The 15026-nt window shown below is 40.5% G+C and overlaps 8 non-coding genes across 8 annotated transcripts; all 8 read right to left on the bottom strand.

Moving 5' to 3' along the window:
• Positions 1-308: 308 nt before the first annotated feature.
• On the bottom strand, positions 309-390 carry TRNAL-AAG (transfer RNA leucine (anticodon AAG)). The gene has a single exon. It is a non-coding gene; the product is annotated as a tRNA-Leu (tRNA).
• Positions 391-636: 246 nt separating this feature from the next.
• Positions 637-718, bottom strand: TRNAL-UAG (transfer RNA leucine (anticodon UAG)). Its single transcript has one exon. It is a non-coding gene; the product is annotated as a tRNA-Leu (tRNA).
• Positions 719-3523: 2805 nt separating this feature from the next.
• On the bottom strand, positions 3524-3605 carry TRNAL-UAG (transfer RNA leucine (anticodon UAG)). Its single transcript has one exon. It is a non-coding gene; the product is annotated as a tRNA-Leu (tRNA).
• A 2803-nt stretch (positions 3606-6408) lies between these two features.
• TRNAL-UAG (transfer RNA leucine (anticodon UAG)) lies at positions 6409-6490 on the bottom strand. The gene has a single exon. It is a non-coding gene; the product is annotated as a tRNA-Leu (tRNA).
• Positions 6491-9453: 2963 nt separating this feature from the next.
• TRNAL-AAG (transfer RNA leucine (anticodon AAG)) lies at positions 9454-9535 on the bottom strand. Its single transcript has one exon. It is a non-coding gene; the product is annotated as a tRNA-Leu (tRNA).
• A 246-nt stretch (positions 9536-9781) lies between these two features.
• Positions 9782-9863, bottom strand: TRNAL-UAG (transfer RNA leucine (anticodon UAG)). The gene has a single exon. It is a non-coding gene; the product is annotated as a tRNA-Leu (tRNA).
• Positions 9864-12829: 2966 nt separating this feature from the next.
• TRNAL-AAG (transfer RNA leucine (anticodon AAG)) lies at positions 12830-12911 on the bottom strand. Its single transcript has one exon. It is a non-coding gene; the product is annotated as a tRNA-Leu (tRNA).
• A 246-nt stretch (positions 12912-13157) lies between these two features.
• Positions 13158-13239, bottom strand: TRNAL-UAG (transfer RNA leucine (anticodon UAG)). Its single transcript has one exon. It is a non-coding gene; the product is annotated as a tRNA-Leu (tRNA).
• Positions 13240-15026: the final 1787 nt, after the last annotated feature.

Below are 15026 nucleotides of genomic sequence, written 5' to 3'. Positions count from 1 at the left end.
GTTAGCAAAATCATAAGAATAAGTACAAAAACATTTCAAGACCGCATAATACTGGCAGCAGTGGGATTAAAGCATATGTTAATTTTGTATGTTAGCGTATGTATAAGAATAAGATAAAAAGGTTTTAAGGAACTCTTACTACTGGCAGCAGTGGGATTTAAACCTACAGGTCTGTTGTAAAATGGTTAAGTCTCTAAACAATAGGAAAAAACAATGATTCTATCAACTGTCTTTTCCTAAACAGAAACCCACACACTCATGCAAATACAAAATCATTTGAATTAGATCAAAATGTTCTGAAGACCTACTGGCAGCAGTGGGATTTGAACCCACGCCTCTGAAGAGACTGGAGCCTTAATCCAGCGCCTTAGACCGCTCGGCCATGCTACCTTAATATACTACATGAAAAAAGCTTCCTTAGAGTAAGTTTAGTGAATTTTCCTACATTTTAACTTCTTCAAGGTGGAAAATGGATAGGTCTCTAAGCAAAAAGGAAAAAGCAATGATTCTATCTACTGTCTTTTGCAAAACAGCAAAGCATGGACTCATACAAATACAAAATAATAAAACACATGCTAATTTTTCTATTAGCAAAATCATAAATATAAGCTAAAAAGTTTCAAAGTAGAAATACACTGGCAGCAGTGGGATTTGAACCCACGCCTCCAAAGAGACTGGAGCCTAAGTCCAGCGCCTTAGACCACTCGGCCATGCTACCTTTAACAGCATGATTTTTACGATTCCTTATCTTAACTGAAAACCGCAAAATTATACAAATACAAAAGATTAAATCACATGTTAATTTGCATGTTAGCAAAATCATAAGAATAAGTACAAAAACATTTCAAGACCGCATAATACTGGCAGCAGTGGGATTAAAGCATATGCTAATTTTGTATGTTAGCATAATTATAAGAATAAGATAACAAGGTTTAACATAGCATAATGTTCTAGAATAGTCTGTTTAATCGCCGCATACTCACAGTTCCCCCGAGGGTCCATAGCTCTATAGGCTTCAGCAGCTCCACCCTCTAAGAACCCCACAAGATGTCGAACTCGCTCCCTTTCCGGGACTTCCATTAATCAACACTGATGCTCAAAGTCCTGGAAGAAGCCCTCAATGTCGCCTGCAGCCTCATTAAAGGGCTTAAAGTCTTTGTGGGACACTCTGGGGAGTTCCCTCATGGTGGGTGCTGAGGTTACAGTCTGTCTGGAGCTTCTAGCTGCTTCCAAAGCGATCTGCTCCAGCAATGCCATCTCCTGAGCTCTGTGAATGGCCTTCCTCTTATCGTCTATGGTGGCCTCTTCTCCCAGAAATGCCAACTCCTCCTCGTACCACACAACCCACTGACTTTTTTGGGTATTTACCTCCGGCTGCAGTCTTTCCTCCATTTGCTGTGAGAATCCTTCCTCAGTGTCATCTTGCAGGCGAACTCCTTCCAAAGCCTCAATTAGCTGCTCCTTGGAGAGTCCTTTAAAACGGACTCCTACTTCATGGGCCTTTGTTTGTAGGTTCATCGCAGTCCAGCTCTTGTACTCTGCGGTGCTGGTTCCCAATGTTGATGGGCCTTTGTCCTCCATTCCTTCTGCTCTGATCCCACTGCTGCCAACCAGTTTGTGACGAGGTGTACAGCAGAGCAGGAAGGGACAACAGGCCGAGGGATGATCCAATGAGATTTATTAAAGCAGGGAGCATACAACATCAAATATCCATAATGTCCTTCAAGTCCACCAGAAGTCCACAATAAGCCCAAGTAAATAAACAGATCTGGAGGTGCTTTCCAGTAATCGCGCACCCGATAAACGAAACAATAGTCCTTCCACGAGTCCAACAGAACAGATTCGGGGGCACCTCCAGATAATCCTTGTGCCAGCTAACAAAGCAATAGTCCACATGAGTCCAAGGGATCCCAAAACAATCTCACGAACGACGAGATATGTCCTCAGCTCAAGTCTCATCCCGTTCGCTTCCGCAGTCACAGATGGACGTGGGGTCTTGCCTCAGCTAAGAATCCCCACTCCTTCCCCTTTAAGGATCAACTCACATCTGATCTCAAAAATAAGAATGGATTGTCTGAGCTCCTGGGATCCGCCCATGAAGGGGGGTAGGGGTCACACCTTCTATTCAATGGTTGGGTCCACCTGAAGATTCTAGACTGGTCGGCTCCTCTTAGTCTATCTAGTATGTACATATGACTAGCCACCTGCTGTGAGAAAGAATGGCTATTCTTCACTAGTGGTGTTGACAAACCTTAATTACATTATAGCTTAGGGCTGCAAATATTGGGGGAAGGAGACGTATTGTTACAGGTGAACTCCCAGCACAAGAAAATACATAAATTACAGCTAATAGAAACCAGAGAACAGTTACATACATCAAATGGCATATTATTCAAATACAGGACAGGGCAAAAGTACATATCATGACAGACATGTCTCTAAATATTAGGAAAAAAACAATAATTCTATCAACTGTTTTTATCTTAACCAGAAAGAAAACACTTAAGCAAATACAAAAGAAGATTAAAACACATGTAAGTTTGTATATTAGTAAAATCATAAGAGTAAGTTCAAAACAATTTTCAAGCACATATCATACTGGCAGCAGTGGGATGAAAGCACATGCAAATTTTGTCTGTTTTCATAATTATAAGAATAAGATCAAAAGATTTTCAAGAACTCATACTGCTGAGTCATACTCAGCATGATTAAGTAGGCTTCCTTAGAGTAAGTGAAGTACATTTGACAACATTTAAAATTAGTGCATGTTGGAAAAAGGGCATGTCTCTAAACATTAGGAAAAACCAATGATTCTATCAACGGTCTTTATCTTAACCGAAAACCGAAAAATCATACAAATACAAAAGAAGATTAGATCACATGCTAATTTGCATGTTAGCAAAATCACAAGAATAAGTACAAAAACATTTCAAGACCGCATAATACTGGCAGCAGTGGGATTAAAGCATATGCTAATTTTGTATGTTAGCATAGTTATAAGAATAAGATAAAAAGGTTTTAAGGAACTCTTACTACTGGCAGCAGTGGGATTTGAACCTACAGGTCTGTTGTAAAATGGTTAAGTCTCTAAACAATAGGAAAAACCAATGATTCTATCAACTGTCTTTTCCTAAACAGAAATCCACACACTCATGCAAATACAAAATCATTTGAATTAGATCAAAATGTTCTGAAGTGCAGCAGTGGGATTTGAACCCACGCCTCTGAAGAGACTGGAGCCTTAATCCAGCGCCTTAGACCGCTCGGCCATGCTACCTTAATATACTATATGAAAAAAGCTTTCTTAGAGTAAGTTTAGTGAATTTTCCTACAGTTTAACTTCTTCAAGGTGGAAAATGGAAAGGTCTCTAAGCAAAAAGGAAAAAGCAATGATTCTATCTACTGTCTTTTGCAAAACAGCAAAGCATGGACTCATACAAATACAAAATAATAAAACACATGCTAATTTTTCTATTAGCAAAATCATAAATATAAGCTAAAAAGTTTCAAAGTAGAAATACACTGGCAGCAGTGGGATTTGAACCCACGCCTCCAAAGAGACTGGAGCCTAACTCCAGCGCCTTAGACCACTCGGCCATGCTACCTTTAACAGCATGATTTTTACGATTCCTTATCTTAACTGAAAACCGCAAAATTATACAAATACAAAAGATTAAATCACGTTAATTTGCATGTTAGCAAAATCATAAGAATAAGTACAAAAACATTTCAAGACCGCATAATACTGGCAGCAGTGGGATTAAAGCATATGCTAATTTTGTATGTTAGCATAATTATAAGAATAAGATAACAAGGTTTAACATAGCATAATGTTCTAGAATAGTCTGTTTAATCGCCGCATACTCACAGTTCCCCCGAGGGTCCATAGCTCTATAGGCTTCAGCAGCTCCACCCTCTAAGAACCCCACAAGATGTCGAACTCGCTCCCTTTCCGGGACTTCCATTAATCAACACTGATGCTCAAAGTCCTGGAAGAAGCCCTCAATGTCGCCTGCAGCCTCATTAAAGGGCTTAAAGTCTTTGTGGGACACTCTGGGGAGTTCCCTCATGGTGGGTGCTGAGGTTACAGTCTGTCTGGAGCTTCTAGCTGCTTCCAAAGCGATCTGCTCCAGCAATGCCATCTCCTGAGCTCTGTGAATGGCCTTCCTCTTATCGTCTATGGTGGCCTCTTCTCCCAGAAATGCCAACTCCTCCTCGTACCACACAACCCACTGACTTTTTTGGGTATTTACCTCCGGCTGCAGTCTTTCCTCCATTTGCTGTGAGAATCCTTCCTCAGTGTCATCTTGCAGGCGAACTCCTTCCAAAGCCTCAATTAGCTGCTCCTTGGAGAGTCCTTTAAAACGGACTCCTACTTCATGGGCCTTTGTTTGTAGGTTCATCGCAGTCCAGCTCTTGTACTCTGCGGTGCTGGTTCCCAATGTTGATGGGCCTTTGTCCTCCATTCCTTCTGCTCTGATCCCACTGCTGCCAACCAGTTTGTGACGGGGTGTACAGCAGAGCAGGAAGGGACAACAGGCCGAGGGATGATCCAATGAGATTTATTAAAGCAGGGAGCATACAACATCAAATATCCATAATGTCCTTCAAGTCCACCAGAAGTCCACAATAAGCCCAAGTAAATAAACAGATCTGGAGGTGCTTTCCAGTAATCGCGCACCCGATAAACGAAACAATAGTCCTTCCACGAGTCCAACAGAACAGATTCGGGGGCACCTCCAGATAATCCTTGTGCCAGCTAACAAAGCAATAGTCCACATGAGTCCAAGGGATCCCAAAACAATCTCACGAACGACGAGATATGTCCTCAGCTCAAGTCTCATCCCGTTCGCTTCCGCAGTCACAGATGGACGTGGGGTCTTGCCTCAGCTAAGAATCCCCACTCCTTCCCCTTTAAGGATCAACTCACATCTGATCTCAAAAATAAGAATGGATTGTCTGAGCTCCTGGGATCCGCCCATGAAGGGGGGTAGGGGTCACACCTTCTATTCAATGGTTGGGTCTACCTGAAGATTCTAGACTGGTCGGCTCCTCTTAGTCTATCTAGTATGTACATATGACTAGCCACCTGCTGTGAGAAAGAATGGCTATTCTTCACTAGTGGTGTTGACAAACCTTAATTACATTATAGCTTAGGGCTGCAAATATTGGGGGAAGGAGACGTATTGTTACAGGTGAACTCCCAGCACAAGAAAATACATAAATTACAGCTAATAGAAACCAGAGAAAAGTTACATACATCAAATGGCATATTATTCAAATACAGGACAGGGCAAAAGTACATATCATGACAGACATGTCTCTAAATATTAGGAAAAAAACAATAATTCTATCAACTGTTTTTATCTTAACCAGAAAGAAAACACTTAAGCAAATACAAAAGAAGATTAAAACACATGTAAGTTTGTATGTTAGTAAAATCATAAGAGTAAGTTCAAAACAATTTTCAAGCACATATCATACTGGCAGCAGTGGGATGAAAGCACATGCACATTTTGTCTGTTTTCATAATTATAAGAATAAGATCAAAAGATTTTCAAGAACTCATACTGCTGAGTCATACTCAGCATGATTAAGTAGGCTTCCTTAGAGTAAGTGAAGTACATTTGACAACATTTAAAATTAGTGCATGTTGGAAAAAGGGCATGTCTCTAAACATTAGGAAAAACCAATGATTCTATCAACGGTCTTTATCTTAACCGAAAACCGAAAAATCATACAAATACAAAAGAAGATTAGATCACATGCTAATTTGCATGTTAGCAAAATCACAAGAATAAGTACAAAAACATTTCAAGACCGCATAATACTGGCAGCAGTGGGATTAAAGCATATGCTAATTTTGTATGTTAGCATAGTTATAAGAATAAGATAAAAAGGTTTTAAGGAACTCTTACTACTGGCAGCAGTGGGATTTGAACCTACAGGTCTGTTGTAAAATGGTTAAGTCTCTAAACAATAGGAAAAACCAATGATTCTATCAACTGTCTTTTCCTAAACAGAAATCCACACACTCATGCAAATACAAAATCATTTGAATTAGATCAAAATGTTCTGAAGTGCAGCAGTGGGATTTGAACCCACGCCTCTGAAGAGACTGGAGCCTTAATCCAGCGCCTTAGACCGCTCGGCCATGCTACCTTAATATACTATATGAAAAAAGCTTTCTTAGAGTAAGTTTAGTGAATTTTCCTACAGTTTAACTTCTTCAAGGTGGAAAATGGAAAGGTCTCTAAGCAAAAAGGAAAAAGCAATGATTCTATCTACTGTCTTTTGCAAAACAGCAAAGCATGGACTCATACAAATACAAAATAATAAAACACATGCTAATTTTTCTATTAGCAAAATCATAAATATAAGCTAAAAAGTTTCAAAGTAGAAATACACTGGCAGCAGTGGGATTTGAACCCACGCCTCCAAAGAGACTGGAGCCTAACTCCAGCGCCTTAGACCACTCGGCCATGCTACCTTTAACAGCATGATTTTTACGATTCCTTATCTTAACTGAAAACCGCAAAATTATACAAATACAAAAGATTAAATCACGTTAATTTGCATGTTAGCAAAATCATAAGAATAAGTACAAAAACATTTCAAGACCGCATAATACTGGCAGCAGTGGGATTAAAGCATATGCTAATTTTGTATGTTAGCATAATTATAAGAATAAGATAACAAGGTTTAACATAGCATAATGTCCTAGAATAGTCTGTTTAATCGCCGCATACTCACAGTTCCCCTGAGGGTCCATAGCTCTATAGGCTTCAGCAGCTCCACCCTCTAAGAACCCCACAAGATGTCGAACTCGCTCCCTTTCCGGGACTTCCATTAATCAACACTGATGCTCAAAGTCCTGGAAGAAGCCCTCAATGTCGCCTGCAGCCTCATTAAAGGGCTTAAAGTCTTTGTGGGACACTCCGGGGAGTTCCCTCATGGTGGGTGCTGAGGTTACAGTCTGTCTGGAGCTTCTAGCTGCTTCCAAAGCGATCTGCTCCAGCAATGCCATCTCCTGAGCTCTGTGAATGGCCTTCCTCTTATCGTCTATGGTGGCCTCTTCTCCCAGAAATGCCAACTCCTCCTCGTACCACACAACCCACTGACTTTTTTGGGTATTTACCTCCGGCTGCAGTCTTTCCTCCATTTGCTGTGAGGATCCTTCCTCAGTGTCATCTTGCAGGCGAACTCCTTCCAAAGCCTCAATTAGCTGCTCCTTGGAGAGTCCTTTAAAACGGACTCCTACTTCATGGGCCTTTGTTTGTAGGTTCATCGCAGTCCAGCTCTTGTACTCTGCGGTGCTGGTTCCCAATGTTGATGGGCCTTTGTCCTCCATTCCTTCTGCTCTGATCCCACTGCTGCCAACCAGTTTGTGACGGGGTGTACAGCAGAGCAGGAAGGGACAACAGGCCGAGGGATGATCCAATGAGATTTATTAAAGCAGGGAGCATACAACATCAAATATCCATAATGTCCTTCAAGTCCACCAGAAGTCCACAATAAGCCCAAGGAAATAAACAGATCTGGAGGTGCTTTCCAGTAATCCCGCACCCGATAAACGAAACAATAGTCCTTCCACGAGTCCAACAGAACAGATTCGGGGGCACCTCCAGATAATCCTTGTGCCAGCTAACAAAGCAATGGTCCACATGAGTCCAAGGGATCCCAAAACAATCTCACGAACGACGAGATATGTCCTCAGCTCAAGTCTCATCCCGTACGCTTCCGCAGTCACAGATGGACGTGGGGTCTTGCCTCAGCTAAGAATCCCCACTCCTTCCCCTTTAAGGATCAACTCACATCTGATCTCAAAAATAAGAATGGATTATCTGAGCTCCTGGGATCCGCCCATGAAGGGGGGTAGGGGTCACACCTTCTATTCAATGGTTGGGTCCACCTGAAGATTCTAGACTGGTCGGCTCCTCTTAGTCTATCAAGTATGTACATATGACTAGCCACCTGCTGTGAGAAAGAATGGCTATTCTTCACTAGTGGTGTTGACAAACCTTAATTACATTATAGCTTAGGGCTGCAAGTATTGGGGGAAGGAGACATATTGTTACAGGTGAACTCCCAGCACAAGAAAATACATAAATTACAGCTAATAGAAACCAGAGAACAGTTACATACATCAAATGGCATATTATTCAAATACAGGACAGGGCAAAAGTACATATCATGACAGACATGTCTCTAAATATTAGGAAAAAAACAATAATTCTATCAACTGTTTTTATCTTAACCAGAAAGAAAACACTTAAGCAAATACAAAAGAAGATTAAAACACATGTAAGTTTGTATGTTAGTAAAATCATAAGAGTAAGTTCAAAACAATTTTCAAGCACATATCATACTGGCAGCAGTGGGATGAAAGCACATGCAAATTTTGTCTGTTTTCATAATTATAAGAATAAGATCAAAAGATTTTCAAGAACTCATACTGCTGAGTCATACTCAGCATGATTAAGTAGGCTTCCTTAGAGTAAGTGAAGTACATTTGACAACATTTAAAATTAGTGCATGTTGGAAAAAGGGCATGTCTCTAAACATTAGGAAAAACCAATGATTCTATCAACGGTCTTTATCTTAACTGAAAACCGAAAAATCATACGAATACAAAAGAAGATTAGATCACATGCTAATTTGCATGTTAGCAAAATCATAAGAATATGTACAAAAACATTTCAAGACCTCATAATACTGGCAGCAGTGGGATTAAAGCATATGCTAATTTTGTATGTTAGCATAGTTATAAGAATAAGATAAAAAGGTTTTAAGGAACTCTTACTACTGGCAGCAGTGGGATTTGAACCAACAGGTCTGTTGTAAAATGGTTAAGTCTCTAAACAATAGGAAAAACCAATGAATCTATCAACTGTCTTTTCCTAAACAGAAATCCACACACTCATGCAAATACAAAATCATAAGAATTAGATCAAAAGGTTCTGAAGACCTACTGGCAGCAGTGGGATTTGAACCAACGCCTCTGAAGAGACTGGAGCCTTAATCCAGCGCCTTAGACCGCTCGGCAATGCTACCTTTAGCAGCATGATTTTTAAGATTCCTTATCTTAACTGAAAACCACTAAATTATACAAATACAAAAGATTAAATCACATGTTAATTTGCATGTTAGCAAAATCATAAGAATAAGTACAAAAACATTTCAAGACCGCATAATACTGGCAGCAGTGGGATTAAAGCATATGTTAATTTTGTATGTTAGCGTATGTATAAGAATAAGATAAAAAGGTTTTAAGGAACTCTTACTACTGGCAGCAGTGGGATTTAAACCTACAGGTCTGTTGTAAAATGGTTAAGTCTCTAAACAATAGGAAAAAACAATGATTCTATCAACTGTCTTTTCCTAAACAGAAACCCACACACTCATGCAAATACAAAATCATTTGAATTAGATCAAAATGTTCTGAAGACCTACTGGCAGCAGTGGGATTTGAACCCACGCCTCTGAAGAGACTGGAGCCTTAATCCAGCGCCTTAGACCGCTCGGCCATGCTACCTTAATATACTACATGAAAAAAGCTTCCTTAGAGTAAGTTTAGTGAATTTTCCTACATTTTAACTTCTTCAAGGTGGAAAATGGATAGGTCTCTAAGCAAAAAGGAAAAAGCAATGATTCTATCTACTGTCTTTTGCAAAACAGCAAAGCATGGACTCATACAAATACAAAATAATAAAACACATGCTAATTTTTCTATTAGCAAAATCATAAATATAAGCTAAAAAGTTTCAAAGTAAAAATACACTGGCAGCAGTGGGATTTGAACCCACGCCTCCAAAGAGACTGGAGCCTAAATCCAGCGCCTTAGACCACTCGGCCATGCTACCTTTAACAGCATGACTTTTACGATTCCTTATCTTAACTGAAAACCGCAAAATTATACAAATACAAAAGATTAAATCACATGTTAATTTGCATGTTAGCAAAATCATAAGAATAAGTACAAAAACATTTCAAGACCGCATAATACTGGCAGCAGTGGGATTAAAGCATATGCTAATTTTGTATGTTAGCATAATTATAAGAATAAGATAACAAGGTTTAACATAGCATAATGTTCTAGAATAGTCTGTTTATTCGCCGCATACTCACAGTTCCCCCGAGGGTCCATAGCTCTATAGGCTTCAGCAGCTCCACCCTCTAAGAACCCCACAAGATGTCGAACTCGCTCCCTTTCCAGGACTTCCATTAATCAATACTGATGCTCAAAGTCCTGGAAGAAGCCCTCAATGTCGCCTGCAGCCTCATTAAAGGGCTTAAAGTCTTTGTGGGACACTCTGGGGAGTTCCCTCATGGTGGGTGCTGAGGTTACAGTCTGTCTGGAGCTTCTAGCTGCTTCCAAAGCGATCTGCTCCAGCAATGCCATCTCCTGAGCTCTGTGAATGGCCTTCCTCTTATCGTCTATGGTGGCCTCTTCTCCCAGAAATGCCAACTCCTCCTCGTACCACACAACCCACTGACTTTTTTGGGTATTTACCTCCGGCTGCAGTCTTTCCTCCATTTGCTGTGAGGATCCTTCCTCAGTGTCATCTTGCAGGCGAACTCCTTCCAAAGCCTCAATTAGCTGCTCCTTGGAGAGTCCTTTAAAACGGACTCCTACTTCATGGGCGTTTGTTTGTAGGTTCATCGCAGTCCAGCTCTTGTACTCTGCGGTGCTGGTTCCCAATGTTGATGGGCCTTTGTCCTCCATTCCTTCTGCTCTGATCCCACTGCTGCCAACCAGTTTGTGACGGGGTGTACAGCAGAGCAGGAAGGGACAACGGGCCGAGGGATGATCCAATGAGATTTATTAAAGCAGGGAGCATACAACATCAAATATCCATAATGTCCTTCAAGTCCACCAGAAGTCCACAATAAGCCCAAGTAAATAAACAGATCTGGAGGTGCTTTCCAGTAATCCCGCACCCGATAAACGAAACAATAGTCCTTCCACGAGTCCAACAGAACAGATTCGGGGGCACCTCCCGATAATCCTTGTGCCAGCTAACAAAGCAATAGTCCACATGAGTCCAAGGGATGCCAAAACAATCTCACGAACAACGAGATATGTCCTCAGCTCAAGTCTCATCCCGTTCGCTTCCGCAGTCACAGATGGACGTGGGGTCTTGCCTCAGCTAAGAATCCCCACTCCTTCCTCTTTAAGGATCAACTCACATCTGATCTCAAAAATAAGAATGGATTGTCTAAGCTCCTGGGATCCGCCCATGAAGGGGGGTGGGGGTCACACCTTCTATTCAATGGTTGGGTCCACCTGAAGATTCTAGACTGGTCGGCTCCTCTTAGTCTATCTAGTATGTACATATGACTAGCCACCTGCTGTGAGAAGGAATGGCTATTCTTCACTAGTGGTGTTGACAAACCTTAATTACATTATAGCTTAGGGCTGCAAGTATTGGGGGAAGGAGACGTATTGTTACAGGTGAACTCCCAGCACAAGAAAATACATAAATTACAGCTAATAGAAACCAGAGAAAAGTTACATACATCAAATGGCATATTATTCAAATACAGGACAGGGCAAAAGTACATATCATGACAGACATGTCTCTAAATATTAGGAAAAAAAACAATAATTCTATCAACTGTTTTTATCTTAACCAGAAAGAAAACACTTAAGCAAATACAAAAGAAGATTAAAACACATGTAAGTTTGTATGTTAGTAAAATCATAAGAGTAAGTTCAAAACAATTTTCAAGCACATATCATACTGGCAGCAGTGGGATGAAAGCACATGCAAATTTTGTCTGTTTTCATAATTATAAGAATAAGATCAAAAGATTTTCAAGAACTCATACTGCTGAGTCATACTCAGCATGATTAAGTAGGCTTCCTTAGAGTAAGTGAAGTACATTTGACAACATTTAAAATTAGTGCATGTTGGAAAAAGGGCATGTCTCTAAACATTAGGAAAAACCAATGATTCTATCAACGGTCTTTATCTTAACTGAAAACCGAAAAATCATACAAATACAAAAGAAGATTAGATCACATGCTAATTTGCATGTTAGCAAAATCATAAGAATAAGTACAAAAACATTTCAAGACCTCATAATACTGGCAGCAGTGGGATTAAAGCATATGCTAATTTTGTATGTTAGCATAGTTATAAGAATAAGATAAAAAGGTTTTAAGGAACTCTTACTACTGGCAGCAGTGGGATTTGAACCTACAGGTCTGTTGTCAAATGGTTAAGTCTCTAAACAATAGGAAAAACCAATGAATCTATCAACTGTCTTTTCCTAAACAGAAATCCACACACTCATGCAAATACAAAATCATAAGAATTAGATCAAAAGGTTCTGAAGACCTACTGGCAGCAGTGGGATTTGAACCAACGCCTCTGAAGAGACTGGAGCCTTAATCCAGCGCCTTAGACCGCTCGGCCATGCTACCTTTAGCAGCATGATTTTTAAGATTCCTTATCTTAACTGAAAACCACTAAATTATACAAATACAAAAGATTAAATCACATGTTAATTTGCATGTTAGCAAAATCATAAGAATAAGTACAAAAACATTTCAAGACCGCATAATACTGGCAGCAGTGGGATTAAAGCATATGTTAATTTTGTATGTTAGCGTATGTATAAGAATAAGATAAAAAGGTTTTAAGGAACTCTTACTACTGGCAGCAGTGGGATTTAAACCTACAGGTCTGTTGTAAAATGGTTAAGTCTCTAAACAATAGGAAAAAACAATGATTCTATCAACTGTCTTTTCCTAAACAGAAACCCACACACTCATGCAAATACAAAATCATTTGAATTAGATCAAAATGTTCTGAAGACCTACTGGCAGCAGTGGGATTTGAACCCACGCCTCTGAAGAGACTGGAGCCTTAATCCAGCGCCTTAGACCGCTCGGCCATGCTACCTTAATATACTACATGAAAAAAGCTTCCTTAGAGTAAGTTTAGTGAATTTTCCTACATTTTAACTTTTTCAAGGTGGAAAATGGATAGGTCTCTAAGCAAAAAGGAAAAAGCAATGATTCTATCTACTGTCTTTTGCAAAACAGCAAAGCATGGACTCATACAAATACAAAATAATAAAACACATGCTAATTTTTCTATTAGCAAAATCATAAATATAAGCTAAAAAGTTTCAAAGTAGAAATACACTGGCAGCAGTGGGATTTGAACCCACGCCTCCAAAGAGACTGGAGCCTAAGTCCAGCGCCTTAGACCACTCGGCCATGCTACCTTTAACAGCATGATTTTTACGATTCCTTATCTTAACTGAAAACCGCAAAATTATACAAATACAAAAGATTAAATCACATGTTAATTTGCATGTTAGCAAAATCATAAGAATAAGTACAAAAACATTTCAAGACCGCATAATACTGGCAGCAGTGGGATTAAAGCATATGCTAATTTTGTATGTTAGCATAATTATAAGAATAAGATAACAAGGTTTAACATAGCATAATGTTCTAGAATAGTCTGTTTAATCGCCGCATACTCACAGTTCCCCCGAGGGTCCATAGCTCTATAGGCTTCAGCAGCTCCACCCTCTAAGAACCCCACAAGATGTCGAACTCGCTCCCTTTCCGGGACTTCCATTAATCAACACTGATGCTCAAAGTCCTGGAAGAAGCCCTCAATGTCGCCTGCAGCCTCATTAAAGGGCTTAAAGTCTTTGTGGGACACTCTGGGGAGTTCCCTCATGGTGGGTGCTGAGGTTACAGTCTGTCTGGAGCTTCTAGCTGCTTCCAAAGCGATCTGCTCCAGCAATGCCATCTCCTGAGCTCTGTGAATGGCCTTCCTCTTATCGTCTATGGTGGCCTCTTCTCCCAGAAATGCCAACTCCTCCTCGTACCACACAACCCACTGACTTTTTTGGGTATTTACCTCCGGCTGCAGTCTTTCCTCCATTTGCTGTGAGGATCCTTCCTCAGTGTCATCTTGCAGGCGAACTCCTTCCAAAGCCTCAATTAGCTGCTCCTTGGAGAGTCCTTTAAAACGGACTCCTACTTCATGGGCCTTTGTTTGTAGGTTCATCGCAGTCCAGCTCTTGTACTCTGCGGTGCTGGTTCCCAATGTTGATGGGCCTTTGTCCTCCATTCCTTCTGCTCTGATCCCACTGCTGCCAACCAGTTTGTGACGGGGTGTACAGCAGAGCAGGAAGGGACAACAGGCCGAGGGATGATCCAATGAGATTTATTAAAGCAGGGAGCATACAACATCAAATATCCATAATGTCCTTCAAGTCCACCAGAAGTCCACAATAAGCCCAAGTAAATAAACAGATCTGGAGGTGCTTTCCAGTAATCGCGCACCCGATAAACGAAACAATAGTCCTTCCACGAGTCCAACAGAACAGATTCGGGGGCACCTCCAGATAATCCTTGTGCCAGCTAACAAAGCAATAGTCCACATGAGTCCAAGGGATCCCAAAACAATCTCACGAACGACGAGATATGTCCTCAGCTCAAGTCTCATACCGTTCGCTTCCGCAGTCACAGATGGACGTGGGGTCTTGCCTCAGCTAAGAATCCCCACTCCTTCCCCTTTAAGGATCAACTCACATCTGATCTCAAAAATAAGAATGGATTGTCTGAGCTCCTGGGATCCGCCCATGAAGGGGGGTAGGGGTCACACCTTCTATTCAATGGTTGGGTCCACCTGAAGATTCTAGACTGGTCGGCTCCTCTTAGTCTATCTAGTATGTACATATGACTAGCCACCTGCTGTGAGAAAGAATGGCTATTCTTCACTAGTGGTGTTGACAAACCTTAATTACATTATAGCTTAGGGCTGCAAATATTGGGGGAAGGAGACGTATTGTTACAGGTGAACTCCCAGCACAAGAAAATACATAAATTACAGCTAATAGAAACCAGAGAACAGTTACATACATCAAATGGCATATTATTCAAATACAGGACAGGGCAAAAGTACATATCATGACAGACATGTCTCTAAATATTAGGAAAAAAACAATAATTCTATCAACTGTTTTTATCTTAACCAGAAAGAAAACACTTA

This window comes from Ranitomeya imitator, chromosome 4, assembly GCF_032444005.1.
Source record: "Ranitomeya imitator isolate aRanImi1 chromosome 4, aRanImi1.pri, whole genome shotgun sequence".
NCBI classification, from domain to species: Eukaryota; Metazoa; Chordata; class Amphibia; order Anura; family Dendrobatidae; genus Ranitomeya; species Ranitomeya imitator.
Note: the sequence above shows the minus strand (reverse complement) of the source record. Positions and strands in the feature narration are given on the sequence as shown.